At 46.6% G+C, this 14,221-nt stretch overlaps 1 pseudogene; it reads left to right on the top strand.

Annotated features, from left to right (window-relative positions):
- The first annotated feature begins 10,256 nt into the window (after nucleotides 1–10,256).
- LOC137348279 (U2 spliceosomal RNA) lies at nucleotides 10,257–10,365 on the top strand (annotated as a pseudogene).
- The last annotated feature ends 3,856 nt before the right edge of the window (nucleotides 10,366–14,221 follow it).

The following is a 14,221-nucleotide window of genomic DNA, read 5'->3' as shown; positions in this document are numbered from 1 at the left end:
GCCAACCTAACACTTGATTTTATTTTATTTTGAAGTGCAGTGCTCAAACATTGGATATTCTGACCTTTTTGTTAATAATCATGTTTGCTGTGTGTATACAATTTTTAAATTAAATGGAAATCCCTTAAACAGTAAGTGCAAACTCAGCTCATTATGCCACTCACCCACTTTATAGTTCCACAACTCTGACTTCTGATTGCACAGTTGTACCCGAACACGGGCGGACCTGGCAACGTACTGAGTGGACGTCTTTTGAGAGATCAATGGATAAGGTATCACATAGACACAATGCAAACAAACCTAATGTGTAAGTTGTGTTTGGAAAATAAAGACTCCAAACACATTTCTTACAATTGTGGACTGCAAGTGAACAAGAAGCCTCATTTTATTGTCAACTGCTTTTTTTTAAAAATTACATTAAAAATTCTGTTTTATAACATTTTATTAATAGTTGTCACACTACTCCAGATTTTATATATTGTACATTTTCTTCATTGTAAGAGCAAGGTGTGATGATTTAATATAAGGGTTATAGAAACTGTTTTTGCATAATTACAAGTTAAGGGTAGTCTGTATTAAGCCATCGAATTTATCACTTGGGTGAGGTGGAAGATCAAATAAGACACAAGCATGAGTTGTGCTGAACATTTCCAGCAAATCAGTCAACATCTGTAAACAGTTTAACATTTTAATTGTATAACTTTGGGCGGCGCAGTGGTTAGCACCGCAGCCTCACAGCTCCAGGGACCCGGGTTCGATTCTGGGTACTGCCTGTGTGGAGTTTGCAAGTTCTCCCTGTGACTATGTGGGTTTTCGCCGGGTGCTCCGGTTTCCACCCACAGCCAAAGACTTGCAGGTGATAGGTAAATTGGCCGTTGTAAATTGCCCCTAGTGTAGGCAGGTGGTAGGGAATATGGGATTACTGTAGGGTTAGTATAAATGGGTGGTTAAAAGCAAAATACTGCAGATGCTGGAAATCTGAAATAAAAACAAATGCTGGAACCACTCAGCCGGTCTGGCAGCATCTGTGGAAAGAGAAGCAGAGTTAACGTTTCGGGTTCTCTTTCCACAGATGCTGCCAGACCTGCTGAGTGGTTCCAGCATTTCTTATCTTTATTATAAATGGGTGGTTGTTGGTCGGCACAGACTCGATGGGCCGGTTTCAGTGCTGTATCTCTAAATAAATAAAAATAAACTTTTCAGAAGACTTCAGTTTGTGAGTATGTGTTCTACTAACAAGTGGGATAAATTCTCTTTCTTTGCTCAATGGCTTATCATTGAGTATTGTATTTAGATTTGTTGCCCTTTGTCTTGACAGGATATTGGGACAAAACAGTTGAGAGAAGGGAAGAAAATTGGTATTTGTATTGTGCCCCTATGGAACTTATTCATACAAAGCTTGCCACAGTGATGATGTAGGCTGTGCCTCACAACTCAGGCTGGAACTGCTGCCTACTAATTTAGTGGCTTAGTTGCCATTACTACTTCAGGTGCTTTTTCTGGTTGGTTCATGCTGTAAGCCACATATGGGGCAGGGGTAAACTCACCCTGAGTTTTAATGTTGACGAGAAAGGTTATCTAAAATTATTATTCCACCTCTGGCAATAGTGGGTTGAATTTTACCAGCCCCTCGACGCCGGGTTGTGATTGTGGCGGGTGCCGGTAAAATTCTGCAGGGAGACGCAAGAAGGGCCTGCCACATATTACCGGCGGCGGGGGATCTTGGTGCAGCCTGCCCCTTTCCCCACCACCCCCCAAAATAAAACCTCCTAGTGGCGGGCCCTTCATCTGCATATTAAAATGAAGCTAAATGGTATGCAAATAAACTTACCTACAGGCAGCTTTAAATATTGAAATATTACTGAAGGGCTTAAAGCCCTTTAAAAATGGCACCGACGCCAAGGATGCGGCAGTTGCCCTCTCTGCGTCATCGGGGGCGGCCGCCCCGCCCCCTCTATTTAAAATCAGCCCCCGCGCCTAATATCGTGGGGGCTGTGCAGCGGCCTTTCCATTTCGGAAGGCTTGAGTTGCGGCGCACAAATAAAATCCAGCCCAGAATCTCTCGAAGGGTTCTTTCTTTGGATCAGTGCATTAAGACTCTATAGGTGAGAGACATAGCCTTCACTTAGTTTTGCTTTCTGCAGCATATCTGTCACCCATTTGGGTGGTGAACACTGCAGATGGGGAAAGATTTTGCTCTCAGCTGATTCACATTTCCCATGTTTGCTGTCGCTGATCTATAGTGTCTTAATGATTTGATGCAAAGAAAGAAAAGAACCCTTCAGATGAGAGAGATGCTCTTGGCAGAGATGAAAAAAAATTTTTTAAATAACCTTTCGTCCCTTCATCCTTTTCCCAAATGCAGTTTATCCAACAGCCATTTCGTGTCACCTATTTAAAGTTGAGACTGAAGCCACCTTTGAGCCTCATTGCATACATACCCTGTCATTTGTGGCATTACCTTGTTTTTTGGGATGGCAGCTATGAGGGGAAAGGTAAGTTTTATTTTTAAAAAAAATATAGGTTCTCCCATCCCTAAGTGGAGTCAGAGAAAATGGGTGAGATTTTAAACGAGTACTTTGCATCGGTATTCACCGAGGAGAGGGACATGACGGATGTTGAGGTTAGGGACAGATGTTTGATTACTCTAGGTCAAGTCGGCATAAGGAGGGAGGAAGTGTTGGGAATTCTAAAAGGCATTAAGGTGGACAAGTCCCCAGGTCCGGATGGGATCTATCCCAGGTTACTGAGGGAAGCGAGAGAGGAAATAGCTGGGGCCTTAACAGATATCTTTGCAGCATCCTTAAACACGGGTGAGGTCCCGGAGGACTGGAGAATTGCTAATGTTGTCCCCTTGTTTAAGAAGGGTAGCAGGGAAAATCCAGGTAATTATAGACCGGTGAGCCTGACGTCAGTGGTAGGGAAGCTGCTGGAGAAGACACTGAGGGATAGGATCTATTCCCATTTGGAAGAAAATGAGCTTATCAGTGATAGGCAACATGGTTTTGTGCAGGGAAGGTCATGTCTTACCAACTTAATAGAATTCTTTGAGGAAGTGACAAAGTTGATTGATGAGGGAAGGGCTGTAGATGTCATATACATGGACTTCAGTAAGGCGTTTGATAAGGTTCCCCATGGTAGGCTGATGGAGAAAGTGAAGTCGCATGGGGTCCAGGGTGTACTAGCTAGATGGATAAAGAACTGGCTGGGCAACAGGAGACAGAGAGTAGTAGTGGAAGGGAGTTTCTCAAAATGGAGACGTGTGACCAGTGGTGTTCCACAGGGATCCATGCTGGGACCACTGTTGTTTGTGATATACATAAATGATTTGGAGGAAAGTATAGGTGGTCTGATTAGCAAGTTTGCAGACGATACTAAGATTGGTGGAGTAGCAGATAGTGAAGGAGACTGTCAGAGAATACAGCAGAATATAGATAGATTGGACAGTTGGGCAGAGAAATGGCAGATGGAGTTCAATCAGGGTAAATGCGAGGTGATGCATTTTGGAAGATCCAATTCAAGAGTGAACTATACAGTAAATGGAAAAGTCCTGGGGAAAATTGATGTACAGAGAGATTTGGGTGTTCAGATCCATTGTTCCCTGAAGGTGGCAACGCAGGTCAATAGAGTGGTCAAGAAGGCATACGGCATGCTTTCCTTCATCGGACGGGGTATTGAGCACAAGAGTTGGCAGGTCATGTTACAGTTGTACAGGACTTTGGTTCGGCCATATTTGGAATACTGCGTGCAGTTCTGGTCGCCACATTACCAAAAGGATGGAGATGCTTTGGAGAGGGTGCAGAGGAGGTTCACCAGGATGTTGCCTGGTATGGAGGGCGCTAGCTATGAAGAGAGGTTGAGTAGATTAGGATTATTTTCATTAGAAAGGCGGAGGTTGAGGGGGGACCTGATTGAGGTGTACAAAATCATGAGAGGTATAGACAGGCTGGATAGCAAGAAGCTTTTTCCCAGAGTGGGGGATTCAATTACTAGGGGTCACGAGTTCAAAGTGAGAGGGGAAAAGTTTAGGGGGGATATGCGTGGAAAGTTCTTTACGCAGAGGGTGGTGGGTGCCTGGAACGCGTTGCCAGTGGAGGTGGTAGACGCGGGCACGATAGCGTCTTTTAAGATGTATCTAGACAGATACATGAATGGGCAGGAAGCAAGGAGATACAGACCCTTAGAAAATAGGCGACATGTTTAGATAGAGGATCTGGATTGGCGCAGGCTTGGAGGGCCGAAGGGCTTGTTCCTGTGCTGTAATTTTCTTTGTTCTTTGTTCTAATAGTTTCTACTTCTGCAGCTCCCTTCAGCCATAAGGTCAGATTTATTTACGAGGTAGTATACTAACATCATAAATCATGTTGCTTAGGGTATAAAATACTTGAAACAATACAATGGACAAAGGATTAAGATAACTTCAGAAAATTGAGAGTCTGGTGATCTGCAAGATTTGAAGCGGACTTTTGTAGATTTCCCAAATTAATGATATGGGCAACAAGCTTCCTAGGTCAATCTCTCTGTTTCTAATTTAAGAGACTGCCGAAACTAAATACATAGGACTCAAGTATTTATCTCAGTTTCTGAACAAAGAGCTTTCAATGCAGTTCAAATATCCACTGAAGCACCCAGTGCATGGAATTACTTGATGCAACAGCTGATGCAGACCTTGTATATCAATGAATGGTTTGACCATGTGTAACAAAGCTGCTGTCTCCTGGCTAAGTGACATATCAAAGAACCTAGTCTGACCCCATAAACAACCCAGCTCAATCTTAATCTAGGACCATGGAAATCTGCTTCAATCTTGCTTCTGCTTCAGTTGTGTGTTGGCCATTCTTCTGACATGCAGACTATATGATCCATAATATCTTTACTGTAACTGAGCTAATAGAAAGATGTAAAGACAGATTCTAACCAACCATTACAGTATTCTTCAAAAACATCTGCAGAAAGGAGTACAGGTTAGCTTTACTCTATCTTTTTAATAATGTTTCAAAAGAAAAAGCTATAATTTTTCTGCTGCATATTCATAAATTTTTCTCCCCGGTCATAGCCTACCTTACCACATAATTGTTCTGGATGATGAACCATGGCAACTCTAAAATGCTTTGGACGCCCCCATGCCCAATTAAGTTTGAGCAAGCTCTGCCTCTGGGGCTGCCATTGGACGGGCAACATACATCAGTTGAGGCAGGGTGGGGTTGGAAGAGGGATTTGTTGCAGACCAGACCCTGGCCCTTGTGAAATATGCTCGTAGCTGTTGCCAATTGACCTAATCTGCATCATCTATAACAATCACCTTCAACCCGGAGTTGTAAACATTTGGTTTCTTGATTCAGATTGATGTCTGAATGATTCATTTCCTAAGCGGACTAAGATGGTAGCCTGCAGATGATCTTTCAGAAAGTTTTGTTAATCCATTTCTTGATGAAATTGCTTTCTTGCCTTACTCCATATTAACTCCAGCCACTGGGTGCTGCTGTGGAGCTAGAAATGTTGTCACTGGACAAAGTAAACAGCTCAGCTTATTTTTGAATGGGAAGGAACATTCAGTATTTAATCACTTCCTCCCTCTCATCCACAAAAAAACTTTGTTAGCAGAATTGTCACAGGATCTAGGCTTTGCTCACTTGATAGCACTCTTGCCTCTGAATCAGAATGCCTCACTCCAGAGACTTGAGCACAAAACATCAAAGTTGATGCTCCAGTGCATTTCTAAGGGAGCACTGCACTGCCAGATGCAGCTATTGTTTGGACGAGAAGTTAAACGAGGCCCCATGAGCCCTCTTAGGTGGATGTAAAAGATAGAAGAGTTATCCCTCAATCAACATTACTATAACAGTTCCGAAGAAGGGTCACTGACCCGAAATGTTAACTCTGCTTCTCTTTCCACAGATGCTGCCAGACCTGCTGAGTGGTTCCAGCATTTCTTGTTTTTATTTCAGATTTCCAGCATCCGCAGTATTTTGCTTTTACTATAACAGGTGGTTTACTATCCAGTGCAGTTGGGAATGCTGCTTTGAATGGGAGGTGAAAGTGAGGTCCTGTCAACCTGTTCTAATCAGCATTGCAGACCCCATGGCATTATCTGTAAAGGAGCAGTGGGTTCCCTGCCTGAGCCAGTATCACCCCAAAAAGCCAGCTCGTTCTACCATTCACCTCTGTGTGGTAGATTGTTGGTGCATATGTTACTACATTTGCCGACGTAAATAACCCAGCTGTGGTTCACTGCTCGCCCTTCTGAATGTTTCAAATTGAAAACGTATTATATAAATGCAAGTATATTTTAGCCAAAAATATTATTCAGAAACATATGTTTTAAACCAAGGTTTGTTATTGCCTTTCCTATTATCAGAAAAATAGCAAAAACATGCAGAAAACTGCATTGATCCTCTCAATAGTGACAGATAAGTTTCCCAAGAAGTTACTTCCTGACTCCAAAAGGACTAACTGCAATAATGTTACTATTGATACTGGCTCTCCATTAGCACTTAAAAGGTGTGTACTAATTAGGTACTTTGAGTAGTGGGTTTACATAGGAGCAGGAGTAGGCCATTCAGCCCATCGAGTCTGCTCTGCCATTCAATACAATTATGGCTGATCATCCACTTCAATGCCTTTTTCCCACACTATCCCCATATCCCTTTATGTCATTGGTATTTAGAAATCTGTCAATCTCTACTTTAAACATACTCATGACTGAGCTTCTACAGACCTCTGGGGTAGAGAATTCCAAAGATTCACAACCCTGTGAGTAAAGAAATTTCTCCTCATCTTGGTCCTAAATGGCTTCCCCCTTATTTTGAAATTGTGTCCCCCAGTTCTAGTCTCCCCAACCAGGGGAAACATCTTAGCTGCATCCAACCTATCTATCCCTTTAGGTATTTTGTAGGTTTCAATGAGATCAGCTCTCATTCTTCGAAACTCTAGAGAATACAAGCCCAATTTCCCAAATCTCTCTTCATAGGACAGTCCCGCCATCCTGGGAACAAGTCTGCTGAACCTTTGTTGTACTCCCTCTATGGCAATAATATTCTTCCTAAGGTAAGGGGACCAAAACTGCACACAGTATTCCAGGTGCGGTCTAAACAAGGTTCTATACAATTGAAGCAAGACTTCACTACTCCCGTACTCAAATCCTCTTGTGATAAAGGCTAACATACCATTAGCCTTCTTAATTGCTTGCTGCACCTGTATGTTAGCTTTCATTGACTTATTGATAAGGACACCAGATCCCTTTGTACATCTACACTTTCTAATCTCTTACCATTTAAGTACTTTGCACCTCTGTTCCTCCTACCAAAATGGATAACCTCACATTTTTCCACATTATATTCCATCTGCCACATTCTTGCCCATTCACTAAGTCTGTCCAAATCCCCTTGAAGCCGCTTTGCAACTTCCTCACAACACACATTCCCGCCTAGTTTTGTGTCATCCGCGAGCTTGGAAATATTACACTTGGTCCCCACATCCAAATCATTGATATATATATATTGTGAACAGCAGAGGCCCAACTACTGATCCTTGCAGTACCCCACTAGTCACAGCCTGCCACTGCCAGAATGTTTTGTCATTTGTTTTTGGTAAAAGTTTCAAATGCATTGATTTTTCACTTTACATTCAGTTCTTTTTAGAAATTCCCTCCGCTGTTTGAATTGGAAGTGATATTAAGTTGAACCAAGCCTACAGTATATGTGCAGTGTGGTTCAGTACAAGCACATTGTGTCTCTTCCACCTGCTTGGTTTTGAAAGATTAAAATGTCATCAAGGTAAAATTTGTTTCTGTTAACTATAGCTACGTCATGGGTTTCAACTGTTCCGACCTTTATTTTAATCTTCATTTTTACGCCAACATTTCCTCGTCTAAAGTAGAGTCTTCTTGCTCCACTGGTGCTGGCTGCCCATGATAGCTCACCATTCAACTGGGTCCCTAACAGTGTATGTCAATAGACTATTTGACATAGAGGGATCACAAATGAACCAAGCAAAAGCAAAATACTGCAGTTGTTGGAAATCTGAAATTAAAAACATATAATGCTGGAAATACTCAGCAGGTCAGGCAGAAAGAGAAACAAAGTTAACATTTTGAGTCTATGACCTTTCATCAGGTAACCAATAACGCTATTACAGCTGAACTAAATCCTTGCTCTCATTTGGAATTCAGGCAAATGAAGGGGTCAGTGGATAGTGATCAGGAACAGGAACTGTAGTCAGTTTCCCACTCCCTAATACAATGATACTGAGGCCAACTGTGGCATCTTTATTGCAGCCTTGGCTGACTCCGTATTAGGGATTTAACTTGGGACTTTTCTGGTCTGCATGGCTCAGCTATTCACTGAACTAACTCATTGTGCCACTGGGGAAGCTACTGCTTCAAAATAAAACCAAGGATAGCTAAAATGCTCGAGGATTGGAACGGATTCGGAAAGATGAGCCTTTTCTAATTCACACAGATATTTTTGCTCTGGGGCAGTTTCACTCAGTGTGCAAGGGGTCAATTAAACTATGATGTGGGAAGGGAATGGGTTGTTGCAATTCTTATCAGATCAGGAAAGAGCACCTTTGGTAATAGTTTTGTGAAGACTGTCACAGCCCAGATCATGCCATTAGAAAGGGTTACCAATGCAACTATGAGGTGCAAACAGCAGAGCTTCGAGAGGGAATGGTAGAGAAAATAGGTTCTTCATTAAACCATCATCCCTTCCACCCCACCGCCCACCCAACAACTACTCTGGACAAAAAAGTTCGGCGCGTTTTACAATTGTTAACATGCCTCCAAATATTTTGTGGGATTAAGGAAGCATAAAGTGATCAGTGTAAATGGGAATATCAAAGCAGTTCATCCCAGTTTAATGAATTATTTCTAGCTGAGTCTTTCATTTCAGTTTAATTGAAACTCAGTCTTTTACAATCTCAGCCACTTTGGATTTGATTTCAAGATTTTATTAGGTTCTTGAAAATACAAGACCTAATGTATTCAAAATAAAGTAAAAATCACTAAAGGCTTCCTTTCTTTTTCTTTTGGGCCTCCTTATCTCGAGAGACAATGGATATGCACCTGGAGGTGGTCAGTGGTTTGTGGAGCAGCGCCTGGAGTGGCTATAAAGGCCAATTCTGGAGTGACAGGCTCTTCCACAGGTGCTGCAGAGAAATTTGTTTGTCGGGGCTGTTGCACAGTTGGCTCTCCCCTTGCGCCTCTGTCTTTTTTCCTGCCAACTACTAAGTCTCTTCGACTCGCCACAATTTAGCCCTGTCTTCATGGCTGCCCGCCAGCTCTGGCGAATGCTGGCAACTGACTCCCACGACTTGTGATCAATGTCACACGATTTCATGACCAACGCAAACAGATGGACTGCTGGGTTGAGCACTACCTAGAACTGTACTCCAGGGAGAATGCTGTCACTGAGACTGCCCTCAATGCAGCCCAGCCTCTACCAGTCATGGATGAGCTGGACATACAGCCAACCAAATCGGAACTCAGTGATGCCATTGATTCTCTAGCCAGCGGAAAAGCCCCTGGGAAGGACAGCATTACCCCTGAAATAATCAAGAGTGCCAAGCCTGCTATACTCTCAGCACTACATGAACTGCTATGCCTGTGCTGGGACGAGGGAGCAGTACCCCAGGACATGCGCGATGCCAACATCATCACCCTCTATAAAAACAAAGGTGACCGCGGTGACTGCAACAACTACCGTGGAATCTCCCTGCTCAGCATAGTGGGGAAAGTCTTTGCTCGAGTCGCTCTGAACAGGCTCCAGAAGCTGGCCGAGCGCGTCTACCCTGAGGCACAGTGTGGCTTTCGTGCAGAGAGATCGACCATTGACATGCTGTTCTCCCTTCGTCAGATACAGGAGAAATGCCGTGAACAACAGATGCCCCTCTACATTGCTTTCATTGATCTCACCAAAGCCTTTGACCTCGTCAGCAGACGTGGTCTCTTCAGACTACTAGAAAAGATCGGATGTCCACCAAAGCTACTAAGTATCATCACCTCATTCCATGACAATATGAAAGGCACAATTCAACATGGTGGCTCCTCATCAGAGCCCTTTCCTATCCTGAGTGGTGTGAAACAGGGCTGTGTTCTTGCACCCACACTTTTTGGGATTTTCTTCTCCCTGCTACTAAAGGCTATTTCATATGTAAAAACATCATTACCGTAAGGGCGTTGTTGTGAGATTTGAAGTAAATATTGTTTAGAGTTTACAATCTGCCATATGATGGGCTTCTTATTGTGACAAGTGCTAGTCTCTTCTCGGCCTTTTGGCTAAGATCAAGTGTAGTATCTGTTCTTATCAGTGCTTATTTGATTGAGAAGAGACCATGATCATTGCCTTTTGATCCTGGGGAAGCTTTGAGTAAAATGGCTATAACCAATTTTCGAGCTTCGGGCCAGGGAATGCGCAACACCGTTCGGGTGGTCGTGAAGGACAAGGAAGGAGATGCACCGGTCGATCGCACCTTCTTCATCAAGAAAATTCTCTTCGATTGCTGCGGATTTCAAGCGACGGACGTCTTCTGCCTGCAGGATTTCCCCAGCAGTGGATACTTCGACGTGACGTTCCAGAACGTGGCGGGATGCATCAAGTTCCTGAAGGCGTTCAAGGAGAAAGGGGACCGGGCGCCACTGTCGATCCTCACAGCGGAGCCGCTCTTCACGCTTCCGTCACAACGGGACCGGGTGGTGACGATTCACCTCTACAACCCCCATGTTCCGGTGGTGGATGTACTCACCTTTCTCGCCAGGTACGTCGAGGTGGCCGGCAGCAGCACTGATGTCAAGGACCCCTTTGGGATCTGGACCAGCAAGCGGCAGGTCAAGGTGACCTTGAAGGTAGATCCCAGTGGAGCCATCATCCACCCTCCCTCCAGCTTCGCTATCGGGGGAAGTCGAGGCTTCTTGGTCTACGCTGGGCAGCCCAGAGTTTGCCGCACCTGTGGCAAATCTGGTCACATGGCAGCCAACTGCAGCACGGTTGTTTGCAAGAACTGCAAGGAGGAAGGCCATCAGACCAAGGACTGTAAGCAGACTAAGTGTTGCAACTTGTGCGGTGCGGCAGGCCATCTCTACAAGACCTGCCCCAAACGTTGTCTCAGCTATGCTCAGGCGGCAAGGTCCAAGGAATGGCCGGGCGAAGGTTCGACGAAGGCGTCCGCTGTTCGAAAGGAGACCAGCAACCTTCTCCGCAGTGAGGAACTTCAACCTGAGAAGGAAGGGGAGGCGGCTGAAACCAACGACCCAGCACCTACCCAGCGCCCGGAAACCCCTCCTCCACAGACAGAATCAATGGAGGAGGAGGCAGCAGATGGACAAACAGGTCAGTGGCAAGTGGTCCAGAGGAAAACCACAAAGAAAAAACATCCCAAAGCCACCACCCAAACCAGTGGCAAGAGGAGGCTCTCTTCTGAATCAGACTGCAACAACTCCTCTTCACTGGACGGGGAAATGCTGGAACGACAGCCCCTTCAAAAGAGGCGGCAGAACTCCGAGATGGATGATAAAGCATCCCAGCCCCCGGGCACTGGAAGCTGTGATGGGCCCGACGTGCCCCAACCCCAATTCCCCACATGTAACGACGTGGCCAACGCATCTCAGCTCCGGGACACCGGGAGCAAAGACACGTCTGGCGCACCTGAGCTCCGGGAGACCGGGAGCTGTGATGTTTTCGAGGAGGAACAGATGGAAGCAGCTGAGGACAACCCAATGCTCTCTGCCTACAAGACCCCCCCGATGTCACCCGAGCGGCAGAGGGAACTGTCCCGACTCCAGAAAATTATGCAAAATCTACTCCGGTTGCAGTCAATGGGGGTCGAGGTCAAGGAGGACCTCCAAGAGGTGAAGAGCCAGCAGGCCTCGCTCTTTGCCAAGGAGGCCTCCAAGATCATCTTCCGGTCCAGAGTCCGCTCCATCGAGCAGGATGAGACGTGCTCGCGTTACTTCTTCCAAAAGGTACACAGAGAGAGCTCTGTTATCAGCAGCCTGAAGGAAGAAGATGGCTCGGTAACGTCTTCGCAGCCCGACATACTCAGGATCAGCAAATCCTTTTATGCTGGGCTGTATGACGCGAAGCCCACAGACAGCAGAGCCTCCCAGTCCTTCCTGTCATCTATCACAGAGGTCTTAGATGACAGCAGGAGGGAGGGACTGGACAAGCCGCTAACTCTGGACGAGCTGACAAAGGCCGTCGAGTCCTTCGAGACGAGTAAAACTCCCGGGAGCGACGGCTTACCGGTCGAGTTGTACTCGGCCCTGTGGGACTGGGTCGGCCCAGACCTGCTGGAAGTATACGAGAGTATGCTCCTGGCCGGCAGCATGTCAGAATCCATGAGAAAAGGCATCATCACCCTCATTTACAAGCAGAAGGGGGAGAGGGCAGAAATCAGAAATTGGCGGCCCATCTCACTGCTTAATGTTGATTACAAGATTCTGTCCAAAGTCATAGCCAGTCGAGTCAACTCTGCTCTGGAGTTGGTGATTCATCCCGATCAGACCTGTACTGTACCCGGCAGGAAGATCTCTGATAGTCTCGCGCTACTCAGGGATACGATCGCCTACGTACGGGACAGGAGGGTGGACACCTGCCTCATCAGCCTGGACCAGGAGAAGGCTTTTGACAGGATATCGCACACCTACATGATGGACGTGCTTTCCAAAATGGGGTTTGGGGAGGGAATCTGCAATTGGATCCAACTGCTCTACACAAACATCAGTAGCGCAGTGTCAATCAACGGGTGGGAATCTGAAAGTTTCCCGATCAAATCTGGAGTCAGACAGGGCTGTCCTCTGTCCCCGGTCTTGTTTGTTTGCTGTATTGAACCCTTTGCTGAGTCTATTAGGAAGGATGCGAGCATAAGAGGGGTGACAATCCCAGGCAGCGGAGGCACTCAGGTCAAAACCTCCCTGTACATGGATGACGTCGCCGTCTGCTGCTCGGATCCGCTGTCCGTGCGCAGACTGATGAGCATCTGCGACCAGTTCGAACTGGCCTCGGGAGCCAAAGTTAACCACGGCAAGAGCGAGGCCATGTTCTTTGGGAACTGGGCTGACCGATCCTTTGTCCCCTTCACCGTCAGGTCAGATTACCTGAAGGTGCTGGGGATATGGTTCGGAAGTGCCGGGGCGTGCACCAAAACATGGGAGGAGCGAGTAGCCAAGGTACGACAAAAGCTGGGCATGTGGGGGCAGCGATCTCTCTCCATTGTGGGTAAGAACCTGGTCATCAGGTGCGAGGCGCTCACGTTGTTGCTCTACGTGGCGCAGGTCTGGCCCATACCCCACTCCTGCGCCGTGGCAGTCACCCGAGCCATTTTCCGCTTCGTCTGGGGATCTAAAATGGACCGGGTCCGGAGGGACACGATGTTCAAATCTCTGGACATGGGCGGGAAAAATGTACCCAACGTGGCCCTCATCCTGATGACCACCTTCGTGTGCGGCTGCATCAAGCTATGTGTAGATCCCCAGTACGCAAACTCCAAGTGTCACTACGTGCTGAGGTTCTATCTGTCCCCGGTGTTGCGAAGGATGGGCCTGGTCACATTGCCACGGAACGCACCGTGCAGTTGGGCGGCGCCGTACCACCTATCCTTCGTGGAGCAGTTTCTGCGGAAAAACACCTTTGACCACCGGTCCATCAGGCAGTGGTCTGCACGGAATGTCCTCAAGGCCCTACGGGAAAAGGAAACGGTGGATCCTGTCGGATGGTTCCCCGAGCAGACCGTCAAAGTCATTTGGCGGAATGCCTCATCACCAGAACTTTCAAACAAGCACCAAGACGTAGCTTGGCTGGTGGTGAGAAGGGCCCTCCCCGTCAGATCCTTCATGCACACCCGAAGTCTCGCCCCCTCCGCACAGTGCCCCCGCGTTGGCTGTGGTGGGGAAGAGACGGTCGCCCACCTCCTCCTGGAATGTGCCTTTGCAAAGCAGGTGTGGAAAGAGATGCAGTGGTTTTTGTCAAGGTTCATCCCAAGCAGCTCTGTAACACAGGAGTCTGTGCTCTACGGGCTGTTCCCAGGGACGCACACCGAGACAAACATCAACTGCTGCTGGAGGGCTATCAATTCGGTGAAAGACGCCCTTTGGTCTGCCCGAAACTTGCTGGTCTTCCAGCGCAAAGAGTTGTCCACCACCGAATGTTGCAGACTGGCACATTCCAAGGTCCAGGACTACGTGCTGAGGGACGCACTAAAGCTTGGGGCAGCCGCAGCAAAGGCT

Source organism: Heterodontus francisci, chromosome 33 (genome assembly GCF_036365525.1).
Source record: "Heterodontus francisci isolate sHetFra1 chromosome 33, sHetFra1.hap1, whole genome shotgun sequence".
NCBI lineage: Eukaryota > Metazoa > Chordata > Chondrichthyes > Heterodontiformes > Heterodontidae > Heterodontus > Heterodontus francisci.
This window is presented reverse-complemented; position numbering and strand designations above follow the sequence as displayed.